Source organism: Ahaetulla prasina, chromosome 3 (assembly GCF_028640845.1).
Source record: "Ahaetulla prasina isolate Xishuangbanna chromosome 3, ASM2864084v1, whole genome shotgun sequence".
NCBI classification, from domain to species: domain Eukaryota; kingdom Metazoa; phylum Chordata; class Lepidosauria; order Squamata; family Colubridae; genus Ahaetulla; species Ahaetulla prasina.
In genome coordinates, this window is record NC_080541.1 from 81,491,954 (window position 1) to 81,504,355 (window position 12,402).

Below are 12,402 nucleotides of genomic sequence, written 5' to 3' on the forward strand. Positions count from 1 at the left end.
TTTAACTCTTGTCAAAAATTGCTCTGGTTACATGCATCTTGCACATGTATGTTTAGAAGGACTCTCAGCTGAAATAGCACAATTCTAGAATAAGACATTCAAGAGTAGTCTGCCAGATGTAGCTGACAGGCATAGAAAGAGGTATGTGAAGCAGCAGGAAAAGAAGACTCTTCATTTTCTTACTATACTGTGTCGTTGTCTATCTTGTGACTGCTAACCAACTGTTGAGACTGATCCAAATATCTGAGCTTCGGGAGCTGGCGGAGAGAGAGAGAAATGCCAGCTTTGAAAGAACTAAATTATGAAGTGCCCAAGCATATCTGAAAGACAGTACACAAACATGCCTTCAACAACCTAAAATACCCAATAAATGTTGATTGAACCTTTGACTGTGGCATTTTTTTAATTTGCATTTATATCCCGCCCTTCTCCGAAGACTCAGGGCGGCTTGAACTATGTTAGCAATAGTCTTCATTCTATTTGTATATTTATATACAAAGTCAACTTATTGCCCCCAACAATCTGGGTCCTCATTTTACCTACCTTATAAAGGATGGAAGGCTGAGTCAACCTTGGGCCTGGTGGGACTAGAACCTGCAGTAATTTCAGGCAGCTGCTGTTAATAACAGACTGCATTAGCAGTCTGAGCCACAGAGGCATTGACTTGAACGGCCAGTGAAATATATCAGATTGCACCCAGGACAGAATTGCCATACTTTCACATGCTTTAAATGGTCAAGTACTGCTGTAATACCAGAACAGTGAAGGGCAACTTTTAAACTACATCAGGTATTAGTTGAAGAGGAGATGAAGGTAGTATTTTGAATACATGGCATTAAAAAGACTGTGGGTGCAAATAGAGAAAGGCCTTCAATCCTGCCTCTTTGGCCCCAACATAGAACTAACACAGTAGATCACTATTTCTCAACCTGGGCAACTTTTAAGATGTATGGACTTCAACTCCCGGAATTCCCCATACATTTTAAAAGTTGCCAAGATTGAGCAACATTGCAGTACTTCACCGAGTAATTCAGAGCTGTATCTATTTGAAGATTTGTGTTATCTGCTGCCTTAGAGTCCCTGTAGTGGTTCCACAATTGAAGGAACTGGCATTTATGTGATTCCTTTCCTACAGGCATTTAACCCATTATTTTATTAGTGCTTTCCTCAAAGAGAACCGGGAGCTTTGTAATCCAACTTTACTTATGTAGGTAATGCCATGCATTTTCTTTGTAACATATTATTGTTCATTTGTTTCCTGCACATCATCTTGGCAAGGCTTTGCATTAGTATGTGGTTTATGAACGCCTTACATAAAGAACTAATAAGCATACCCTCTATTAGTCAGCATCGCAGATTTCACTAGCTCAGCAATCTAAGAAGACATTTTAAAACAAGCACTGTCAAATCAGTTGCTGCAATTATTTATTTACTTGCTAAATTTATACCCCAGCTTTGTTTTGTAAATTTAAGGTGGTGTACATAATGTTTTCTTCTCCTGTTTTCACACAGAAGGGACAGGTGTGAGGTTGTTGCACTGAAAGAGAAACAGTTACCATCTGTTATGTAGAACAGGGCCCTCCAAATTGGTAACTTTTAAGACTTGTGGACTTCAATTCCCAGAGTTCCCCAGCCAGCATCACCGGTTGAGGAATTCTGGGAATTGAAGTCCACAGGTCTTCAATAAGTTGCCAAGTTTGGAGGCCCCTGATGTAGGACAACTGGAACTCAGTTATTTACTTCTGTATCTAAGAAATTTCACAAAACTTTGGGAAGAGCTGCAGTATGTCTTAACATATAAGATGACCTACTCACACCCTCACTCTTGTCTTTTTGTGCTACTGGGAGCAAAGAGTTAATGATAAAAGAAACAGAGTTTCTAGATGAGAAAAGCTTTCCTTTTCTGCAATCTATCCCCCCCCCCTTTTTTTTTCCCTGAAGAAATCAAATAGGGAGAGAAGATTCTGAAAGGAGAATCTTGCATTGTAATGCAATGGCTAAGCTTGGTTTCCTAAGAACTGAAGGAAAAAGGGAAGGAAGAAGACTTCTCAGATAGAGATGTCATCTTTCTCTGCCTAGCATTTTCCAATTTTGCTTGTTTCTTCTTCCTGGTATAGCTTGGAATCTGAACTTTCTACCCCAGCATCTTCAGAAAGAGCTTAAGTGGCAAAAGAAAACTAAACATGCCAAGTTTCCATCGTTCTTTGCCTTTGAGGTTTAAAGAAGGCTGAATATAATTTGGCAGCTGACCTACTGAGGACAGTCCTGTTTCAAGACCAGTCAGTGGACAGTCTTCTATCTGAAGGCTTCCTCTGTCTGGAAGATTCTTCAAATCTAGTTGGAAGATAAAGAACCCTAACAAGAGACAGCAGGGTCCTTAATTTACCTATTAAAAAGCGAAGCACATAATTGGCAGGACATAAATCTTCTGCATTGATGGTAAGGAATGTTGTACTTTGTTTAATTCATAGTAAACATTTCTAAATTTAAGTCATTGGGATCAACACAAGTACATTTTATCCAAATGTATTCAATTTTTGTGGGAATCCGTTTTCACTCTTTTGGAAATGCCACCTAAATTGGTCACTCTGCGCTATGGTTTGGGGACTGAATTAGCCTTTCTTATGTAGTTCATCAGTTTCCATCTCTGCTTCCTGATTCAATCAGAAAAGGTCCTAAGCATCAGGAGGCACATGGACAAATGACAGTGCTTTATAGTGAGACAATCTGTTGATTACTGGTAATCTTAAGAATTGCATGAGTTTGAACTTAAGGCCTTTTCTCCCATAGATGAATTATGGATTCTCTCCCTTTTCTTTCTGAATACGAATATTCGCAGAATTAGCAACTTCGTTTTTTTAAATACTAATCATTTCTGAAACCACTCAGTGATGAACAAAATAATAGTATCTGCAGGGGAACCGAAAGGCTTGTCAGAGTTTTAACACCCACTCCCAAACCAGGAGCATCTCAGAGAACACAATGAAGGTTAAGTGTATGCAGTGGTTCCAAAATACTGATTTATGGCTGGCTGGGGAGAGGAAGAAAGGACAAATACACTGTAATGCTTGGACATTTGAGCAGGAACATTTTTTTCTTCCGTTATTATTTGGAAGGGTTTGTACCAGGTCTGTCTGGATAATCTTAGGTTTGCAAGGCCTCTCCTTTCCAGATGTTCTCTGTGATCACCAGAAATAAAGGAATGAGGAGGAAGCCTGACTCCGTAGTGAACAGCTGTATTCACAGGACACAATGAACCATCTTTTAACAGGGTGTGTGAATCCAAGCAGTGTGGTTAGTTCATGCTTCAGTGTATGCTACAAACTGTGTGAATATTTTACGGTACTTATCACGTGAACATAGCCTAACTGGATGAATGTAAGGATGCAAGAGCTTATGTCAGTTGTATGAATTTGAGTAGAAATTGTGTGTGCAGGAATAGCACATTGAATTGGGTGTCTGAATGTGTCCATGTGATTCCAGACCAGTGTACTGCAATTACAGTAGAGAGCCCTCCTCCCAACACACTTGCCTAAAAACAGTTCAATAACGGCATCATAAAAATCCCCATCCAGTTCTGTAAACTAGATTTATTAGTGTAACCCAAAGAGATTCTTTGACTCTTGTTGAATACGGCACTCTGGCAAATGTTCATTTTAAAATTATTTTGCAAATCAAATGTGCTTCCCTACTATAGGTGATGTTACTATATGCCAGTGATGGCTAAACTTTTTGCCATTGCATGCCAAAAGCGCGGGGAACGCGGGAGGTCGTGCATGCGTGTGCCCACACCCATAATTCTATGCACCCTGCCCCTCACGCATGTGCACGTGACCCTCCCATGCTCACCCCGCTTTTGGTACACAATGGCACGGTGGGCATGGTAGGCTTGGTTTTTGTTCTCCCCGGGGCTCCAGAGACTTTCTAGGAGCCTGGGGAGGGCGAAAACGGCCTTCTCATCCGGAGGCCTTCTGGAGGCCGGAAATGGCCCATTTGCCAACTTCCGGTGGGCCCAGAAGGCCCAAAAATCAGCTGGCTGGCACGGGCATGTGCACCGGAGCTGAGCACGGGCATGTGTGCCGGAGCTGAGCTCGCGTGCCCACCGATATGGCTTCACGTGCCACCTATGGCACGCATGCCATAGGTTCGCCATCACGGCTATATGCTATCTGTTGTAGTATCCCCAGTACACATTCATTGGAAATCCTGTTTTACTCACCAATTCTGGTCATCCACTTAGCAATCTTTTGAGCTCTTGAAGGCCTAATACAGATAGTCCTCAAGTTACGACCACAATTGAGCCCAAAATTTATGTTGCTAAGGGAAACATTTCTTAAATGAGTTCACCCCATTTTATGACTTTTCCTGCCACAGTGAAGTGAATTATTGCATTTGTGAACTTAGTAACAGAGTTGTTAAGTGAATCTGGCTTCCCCCATTGACATTACTCTTCAGAAGGTTGCAAAAGGGGATCACATGACCCCGGGACAATAATAAATATGAATTAGTTGCCAAACATCCAAATTTTGATCACGTGACCATGAGGATGCTGCAACGGTTGTAAGTGTGAAAAATCGGTTGTAAGTGTGAAAAGTCACTTTTTTCAGTGCCGTTGTAACTTTGACCAGTCACTAAATGAACTGTTGTAAGTCGAGGACTGCCTATATTCTAGTCTGGGACAATAGATGCAAACCACTTGTCCCACGAATAGTGGAACTTTTTTCATCGCTAGTATAGACCAAAATTTCTCCTCTGTGCAGGAGAAAAGAAAGTGCTATTTTATATTATTCACATACCCCTTCCTCATGGACCTTTATCATGCTTCTTATCATGCTCTGGAATTGCCCCCAAATCCTGCAATTCCTGCACTCCCATTTCCTTTCTCATGGCCTCCATGTTTGACAGACTGGGATTCAAACCAATAAGAAACTATTAAAGTATTAACTTGGGTACCTGAGCTGAACCAAAATTAAATACTTTTAAACCCAACGATTACATTAAAGGAATAAACAGCATGTCCTTAAGGCTACATTCTAAAAATGCTTACTTGGGAGCAAGTTCTGCAGCTATCTATGGAACTTACTTATGAGCATCCAAAAAGATCAGACATCAGGAAGTAATAAAAAAAAACAAGTTAAGGGCACAGTGCATTTGGACATAAGGCCTGATGAACTTAGAGGTAATTATGTTCAAGACTGAGCTATGCTGGCATGCAAGTTATCCTTGGGCACGTAGGTTTACAAGGCAGCTAAGAAATTAATTAAATTACAGATGATCCCACCTATCTTGGCAGAACCAAGATTTTCAATCAGTTTGTCAGAGATGACAAAATGCTCCCATTGGCACATCATGCTAAAATAAACCCTCATGAAAGAGTTCTCATTTTATACTATGCCCCAACCAAGCAAATTATACTTTCAAAAAGTGAATTAACCAGATGACATCCCGCTTAAAAATTGACATAATGAGACTACTGAGATACTACTTTGTTAAGATTCCCAGAACAGGATTTTATTTCAATAAATAAATAAATAAATGAAGAAGCAAGTAACATAAGCCTGATAAAAAATAAAGCTTACAAATTATAATTAAAGCATCCTCTGAAAAACATCTCTTTTATGTTCTGGCTGCTAAAAAAAAGAAAAGAAAAAAAGGAATCCTGGGTGAATAACATCTGAAGTAACATGGAGGAGCCTTTCCTCCTGTCCATTTGTCTGGATGGCGCAAGGGATGAGAAAGCCTCTTGCGAGCCGCCCTGAACCTAGCTTACATATCGGAGCTTGCAAGCCCTATAGCTAATTGCGCTGACTTGTTGCTCCATCCAACCTCACGGCTTGGAGTAGAGCCACAACATACACGGGGCTTCTTCGCCTTTCTGGTTAATTAGATGGGGAAAGGGGGGGGGGAGAGAAAGAGAGATGAATGCGTGGCACCTGGCTGACAATGGATTAAGCCGCTAGAGAGACAAGGAGCCGGGCAGCCCGAGATCCCTTCAAAGCTGATACTGCCCGGTCTGCATCCCTGACGCTTTTATCAGTCGCTAACACCCAACGGCCTCTCTCGGCGCAGCAGCAAGCGCTTCCTCCTTACAACTGGAAGTCTGTGTAATGGAGGGGAGGCAGCAGTCGCCACCGCCGCCAGATGGTACGTTACCGCCAAGAGCCTTTCTAGTCTGCACACTTCCTCCTTCGTATCCCCACCATCCTTCGAAGGAAGGGAAGGGGAAAAAGTTATTTATTAATACGCGCAACGCTGCAAAGTGGGGTGGGGTGGGGGGCTGGGGGTGGGCGGCAGAGCAAGAGGCTGAAAGTTGTCCTCTGATGCTTTTGGCAAAGTGTCGCCCAAGTTGCTAAGTAGGACGCTTCCTGGCTCAAGACGACCGGGGGGGGGGGGAGAGTAAAGAAAGAAAAAGAGAGAGAGAGAGAGAGAGAAAGGAGGAGGAAGGAGAAAAGTTGTACTCACTTCTCTTCTTGGAGGAGGAGCCCCTCCCAGCCAAAGAGAAGGAGAGAGAGAGAGAGATAGGGATGCTACCGCTCGCAACCAACAAGCGAGCAGCAGCCTGGCTGAGTAACACGTCCCCTGGAGACTAGCAGGAGCAACACGTGATGTGTCTACTTAGGGTGAGAGGGGGAGAGCGGCTGAGAAGTGGGCAGGGGGCGAGGACGGGGGCGCATTCGAAGCTCCGCTGTAGAGCCGAAGGTCCATAACTTTGTCCATCTTCTTCCAGCGGGGAAGAAGAAGAAGGGAACTTATCGTAGAGTTGATGAACTTTGCACATCCATAGAAACGCCATTTTGAATTTGATTCCTCTCTCTCTCTCCTCTCTCTCTCTTCCTCCCCCCCCCCACTTCTCCCTCCGGAACAAACTTCGTTTTTCTCTCTCTTGGCTGCCTCCCTCTCTTTTTCCCTTCCACCTCTTTTCTCCCCTCCCTCCGTTATTATTATTTTTTTTTAAAACCGAACCCACCACTCGACCGCACCATCGCCAGTCCAGCTTTCCATCATGGCTCGACCCAAGCAGCCCAGTCTGGAGCAAGTCAAACGTAAGTCTACGGCCAGAGCGCAAGGTCAAATTTCTACCTGCGCCTTGGAAAGAAAAGGGGGGTGCGGGGGGGGGAAAGGGGAGGAAAAAAAGTTTCGGTGAAGCCGATGATTTAGAAAGCAAGCACGGCGGGGAATGCATTTGCGGGTTGATGAGACGGAAGGGGGGGGGAGGAGGAGGAGGAGGAGGAGGAGGAGAAGTCGCGTAGGGAGCTTTGACCGTTTTGAGAGTGACATGACTTTTTTTTTTATCGTTGTAATGTTTGCATCGTAGCTTTTTACGGAAGGGAGGAGAGGAAAAAAAGTTTCGAAAAAGTTGTCTGGCAGCAGCGTCGATGATGCTGAAAAGTCCATGCAGCCTTTTCTGCTTTTCCACCCCCATCCCCCGCTCCTCCTGGCCTCCCCCCGCCACTTCCCCCCCCCTTCTTCCGTGTTGCAAACTGTACCAACCAGCAACACCCGTTGCAGACTGTTGCCTGCAGGACCTGATGCTCATCCATATTAAACCGTCTGAGCTCAGGAATTCATCCAGATCATCTCTCTCGCCTCCCCTCCTACAGCAAAGTTTATTTTTAACCAGCGAAGTTGGAAAGGGCCTGCGAGAAGCAGCATCTTTTAACCCAATTGGCCTCGCTCGCGTCAAGCACATCCCTCCTCTGGCTCGTTTGTTCGCTTCCCCCTTTCTCCAGTTGGTGAAGTTTTTATGATTTGTTGACAAAGATGATGGGGAGTGAGATGGCGTTGGGCTCCCCTCTTTTTATGTGGAAGTGGAGTCGTCTTTTTCAAGGTAGAGAAGCGGCCGGAGTGGGGTGGTGGTGGATTGAAAGCGGGGGTGGGCGGTTGTGGGGGGGGGGGGAAGAGAGAAACTCGTTTGGGGTTTTTGCTCTTCCCGGGCATCTGTTGCTGCTAACTTTTCCGCCTTGTTTTAGGGCGCTCGCTGGAAGCATCTGTGTTATGTGTGTGTCTTTTTAATTCGCAGTTCGGTACTTCTCGTTCCCCTTCACTACCCTCCCCTCCACCCTGGGCGGGGAAGTGGGAGGTAGGAGCTTTTACCGAGATCATGCCAGCTTCTCTGACTTTTTCCTTGGCCTTCCAGGGAAGGTGCCAGGCACCATCAAGAGCCCTTAACGCCCTTTCTGAATTTCCCAGAAAGTTTTTGGGGAAGAGAGAAAGAGGAGATCGCCTCCTTTCCCCCCTCCCCCCCACGTATGCCGTGTCAACTGGACAGACATCTCTCTCTCTCTCTGGGTATGGATCATAGAAGGAAGCGCACATTCGCATTGTCACGAGTACAGGAAAAGCGCCCGAATGTATCCGAAACCAGGAAAACGGGTCGCGCGTTCTCTTTCTGCTTTTTACTTAAACGAGCGAAGTTTTAACATCTTAAAAGAGTGGTCCAGATCTGTGGTTCCTTACTCACCGCCTTTCAACCCATCGCCGAAACGGCCCCCACCCCCTCACATCTTTCCGATCGCTACATCTAAAACGAATTGCAAAAAACTCCCCCTCTTTCCTTCTCCCTCCCTCCCTCCCTTTCCCCCCCCCCCCAGTTCTGGTACGTGTTGATGCAGACTAGTCGGGACTCGTCTCTTAGGAAGCTGCGACCTTAAACGTTGCTAAGAAGCGGGGGAAAGGCTTTCCTCTCCCACGCCCCTTGCAGATCGGAATATCCCCCCCCCCGCCACACTTCTTGACTTGACAGACAGGGATACAGTTCCTCCTTTCTTTGAGCGCTTAAGCGAAAGGTCGGCCTGATCCTTCGTTCTCTACAGACCCCACCCCACCCCTTCGCTCCCTTCCAGTTTGTAAAAGCAAACAAAGTGAGGCTGCAAAAAAAAAAAAATTGCTGCTGGCTGCTTCGGGACGCTGGATCTTAAAACTTCGCCGCCGCCGCTGACTTTTGCTGCTCCCTGCCCACAGTTAACGAGGGGCGGCCCGGGAGAGAGGGAGGGAGGGAGGGAGGAAAGAACAGCAGCCGCGGGAAACGTGGTTGCTGCTCCTGCTGCTGAGCTTCTCATCAGTTCCTCGTCCGTTTCCAGCAGTTGTGCAACAGGCGAAACGCATCTCGTTGCTGGGCAGAGGAGGCGAGTTGGAGATGCTGAAAACTTAGTAGAGGGAGGAGCCGCCTGCTGCTGCTGCTGCTTCTGCTTGCTAATGCTGCTGTAGCGGCAGCCTGTTGATGGTGGAGGTGGATTGAACTTTGTCATGTCCGTTGATAAGTTTGTTCTGGCTCCCCCCACCATCTCCCTCCCTGGCTTCTGCGCTTGCTCTCTTTCCCACCCCCTCTTACCTCCCCGTTACACTATCTCTCTCCCTCTCTGGAGTGCTCTGCAATGCATCCTTGATAGGTTATAAAAGGGGAGGGCAGGCGTTTCTCCTGGCTCAGCAGATTTTGCCCTCTGTGGCTCCTTGTGGCTCAGTTTAGAAGATAGAGCTAGAGGCCAGATCCTGATGAGCAGCCCCTATTCCACCGCAACTTCACAACACATAAAACCAGCACCGGAGGACACACTTCTGGAGGGGGAGGGGTAGACATAAGTTTTAAAAAAACTCACTGGCCTGTCCCAAAATCTTGGCTTACATCTCTGCCATTTTAAAATATATATGTTTTTTATGGGGGAGGGAAAACAATTATGGGTGGAGGAGGGAAGGGACAGATTACCAGTGTATTTTCAGTAAATCTGGTGCTCTTTTTGCACTGAGTAGATCTATGATGTGGCAATTTTGGTTCACTTGTCCTATTCTTGTGACTGCTTTGCCTTTTAAACAAGCTGAGTTGCAGTGAATGTAGTTGGTGAATGTGAATTGCATCGGTGTGAATGTTGTAAACAGGACCAGAATGATTTCCTTTTGATCTGAAAACCAGCCTTGGTGGTATTTTGGGTAACTCATTAAATTCTTCTGATAGCAGTTGCCTCACCAATTTTAAAGGCTTTATCAGTAAGATGGCTATTAAAATTGTATTTTTGGACAGCCTAGAAGAGTTTGGAAAAGGTTAACAGTGGTCCCAGTTCTCAAAGATCAATGTCTGTGTGCATATACAAGAGAAAGAGTGAGGTACCTAGTGACTCATGATCACACAAGCCATATTTGTTTTATTTTCCTGTTTGAAGGCTTAGGGGTATAGTCTTTTCTTGATGTGTGTATGTAATGCCCATTAGCATTAACTGGTGTTATGTACATCCTTTAGAAAAGACTCTTTTGTGTGTTAGAAACTCAGAAACAGCATGGCTCCATCATCCAATCAATCAAGTTACCACAACATTTCTTTTCATCCTTTGCTTTAAGATGCACCTAATGGTTTTATTTGTTTTAGTGCAATTGCCCCCCCCCCAAACTGATGTTTGGTGTGTGTGTGTGTGTGTGTGTGTGCATGTCTCAGTTCCAGCAGTATATTTAAGCAGGAAAAATACAGTTTTGCATATCATTTTGCTTAGGAAAATAATGCATGCCATTTCAGTTACTTGCAATTTGTATGAACTTGCATTTTAATTGCTATTTCACTCTTAACTCTTACAATTTCTATTTTAAAGCAATATTTCAGGATAAGAACACTTTTGATTTTGCTCTCTAAAAGTCAAGTAGTTTGAAAAAGTTGAATGTAGCTTGATTCTAATTCATCTTGAGCAGGAGATGCTTTCATCCCTGCATTGTTACATCACTTATTTTGTATTTTGAGGGCCGAGAATTCTTTGAAGTAAAACTTTCAGATGCAAAAACCAAAAGTCCTCCTTGTATAGCTGGTGGCTTTGATAATCTTGTTTTGGCCTGGGGCAGAAGGTGTGCTTAAAAACTCCCTCTACCTTTTTCAGGAGTTTTATGGGTTTTCATCACTTACTTGATAAGCTTACATTCCAGTATCCCCTTTCCATTATTGAAGAAATATATTGTTCAACAACATTGGTTTTTTTCCCCTTGTAGTGCAAAGTGATGTTTATACTGGTCACAGCTAGTGAAAACTAGGTATCCTTGCTAGATCTCTCAGGTTGTACTTATTATCCTTTGTGAAAGTAGGTGGTGCATAGAAGGTCATAGGATAAGTGTTGCTAAGCAGCTAAACAGATGCTAAAATTAACCCAACTGCATCTATCAGGGTTTCACTGTCTTGCTTCTTTTTGTCAATGAAATGCAATTGTCCAACATTTTAATTAATTGAATTGTATAATGATACATCTACTGGAAGAGCTAGCAAAACACCACCCAACATGGCAATATTTTACATTGGAAAGTCATTTAGGAATCAGAATAATAACAGTTGAAAGGGACCTTAGAGATCTTCTCGTCCAACCCCACTACTCAGGCAGGAAATCATATACGATTTCGGTTGTCTAATTTCTTTTTGAAAACTTTCAGTGCATTGGAAAATTCATTGGAGCATTGTTCCAGTATTGGAGCATTAGAAAATTCTAAATTACTGTAAATAAATGTACAAGGGGGTTTCTTATATGTAGTGAGTGTATGACCTGTCTTTTGGTTCCTGAAATGAGATTTTTTTTATTTGGAAAGCAATGTCAAGAGAAAGTACTATACTAAAAAAGAAACAAGGGATACTTCCTTGCTTAAAAATTTGCAATGGTATGACACACTTTAAACAATGCCTTTATAAAAGAAAAATCTTATAGAAACTTGACATCATGAACCTAATATTAGAAGACTGGGTAGTGAGTACCTTTTTTGGACCAGGCTCTGTTGCCTCAAAGTGAGGCCAGAATCCTAGGTGGGTGGGGGAGCATATTGTTTCTGTCTTAACTTTTTATTCGCCTTCCCATCCACCCCCAGCAGATGGCTGGAGAGGAAAAAATTCCACTCTTGATCTTGCAGAAGATTTCTGAAGGGCTTTGTATGGGCCTGCTAGGGAAGGTTACCCACTCCCAATTCCAGAAGATAGTTAGGACAGAAGACTTTGGTGAAGCTGTCTCTCAAGGATTTGTGAGATAGTTGCCCTAGTTACTAGGGTAGTAGTTTCAATGCAAACTGCAACTTGGCATGCTTCCATCCAAGAACAATTTTGGAATACTGGGGATCACTTATCAGAAAAGTCTAAATATGTCTTTGAATGGGAAGTTGGTGTTTTCCAAATGCTTTTTTTAACAATTAAAACAACAAATCTTATGAAATTCTTGGGTTTTTGTTTTTTTTTGGTTCTGTCCTCTAGACTCCTTGACCCACGTGAGTTTTGAAGCACAGGTGGGATATAATTTTTCTCCCTCAACCAGATGTAAGATGGGTGGAGAAAGTAAAACGGCAATATAGTAGTATTTTGGGTTCTTCCCATTTTTGTGTATGATTTAAGTCTGTTCTTTTGTATTGCTTGATCTCCGGCATTCAAACTAAAGAAAAATAAGTTGGTTTTCTTAATTC

At 43.7% G+C, this 12,402-nt stretch overlaps 1 protein-coding gene and 1 long non-coding RNA gene across 11 annotated transcripts in view; one reads left to right on the top strand and one right to left on the bottom strand.

The window, feature by feature from the left end:
* Nucleotides 1-6,486, bottom strand: part of LOC131194657 (uncharacterized) — a 79,240-nt gene extending 72,754 nt beyond the window's left edge. For both annotated transcript variants that reach the window (XR_009154260.1, XR_009154261.1), the window contains exon 1: nt 6,463-6,486. This is a non-coding gene — a long non-coding RNA (uncharacterized LOC131194657). The remainder of the gene's footprint in view (nt 1-6,462) is intronic.
* The window catches only part of RREB1 (ras responsive element binding protein 1), a 190,428-nt gene continuing 183,630 nt past the window's right edge, over nt 5,605-12,402 (top strand). For 2 of the 9 annotated variants that reach the window (XM_058175879.1, XM_058175885.1), the window contains exons 1-2: nt 5,605-6,144; nt 6,990-7,043. The gene's annotated coding sequence lies outside the window, so the exon portion shown is untranslated. The other 7 variants (XM_058175881.1, XM_058175886.1, XM_058175878.1 and 4 more) reach the window with 4 other exon arrangements.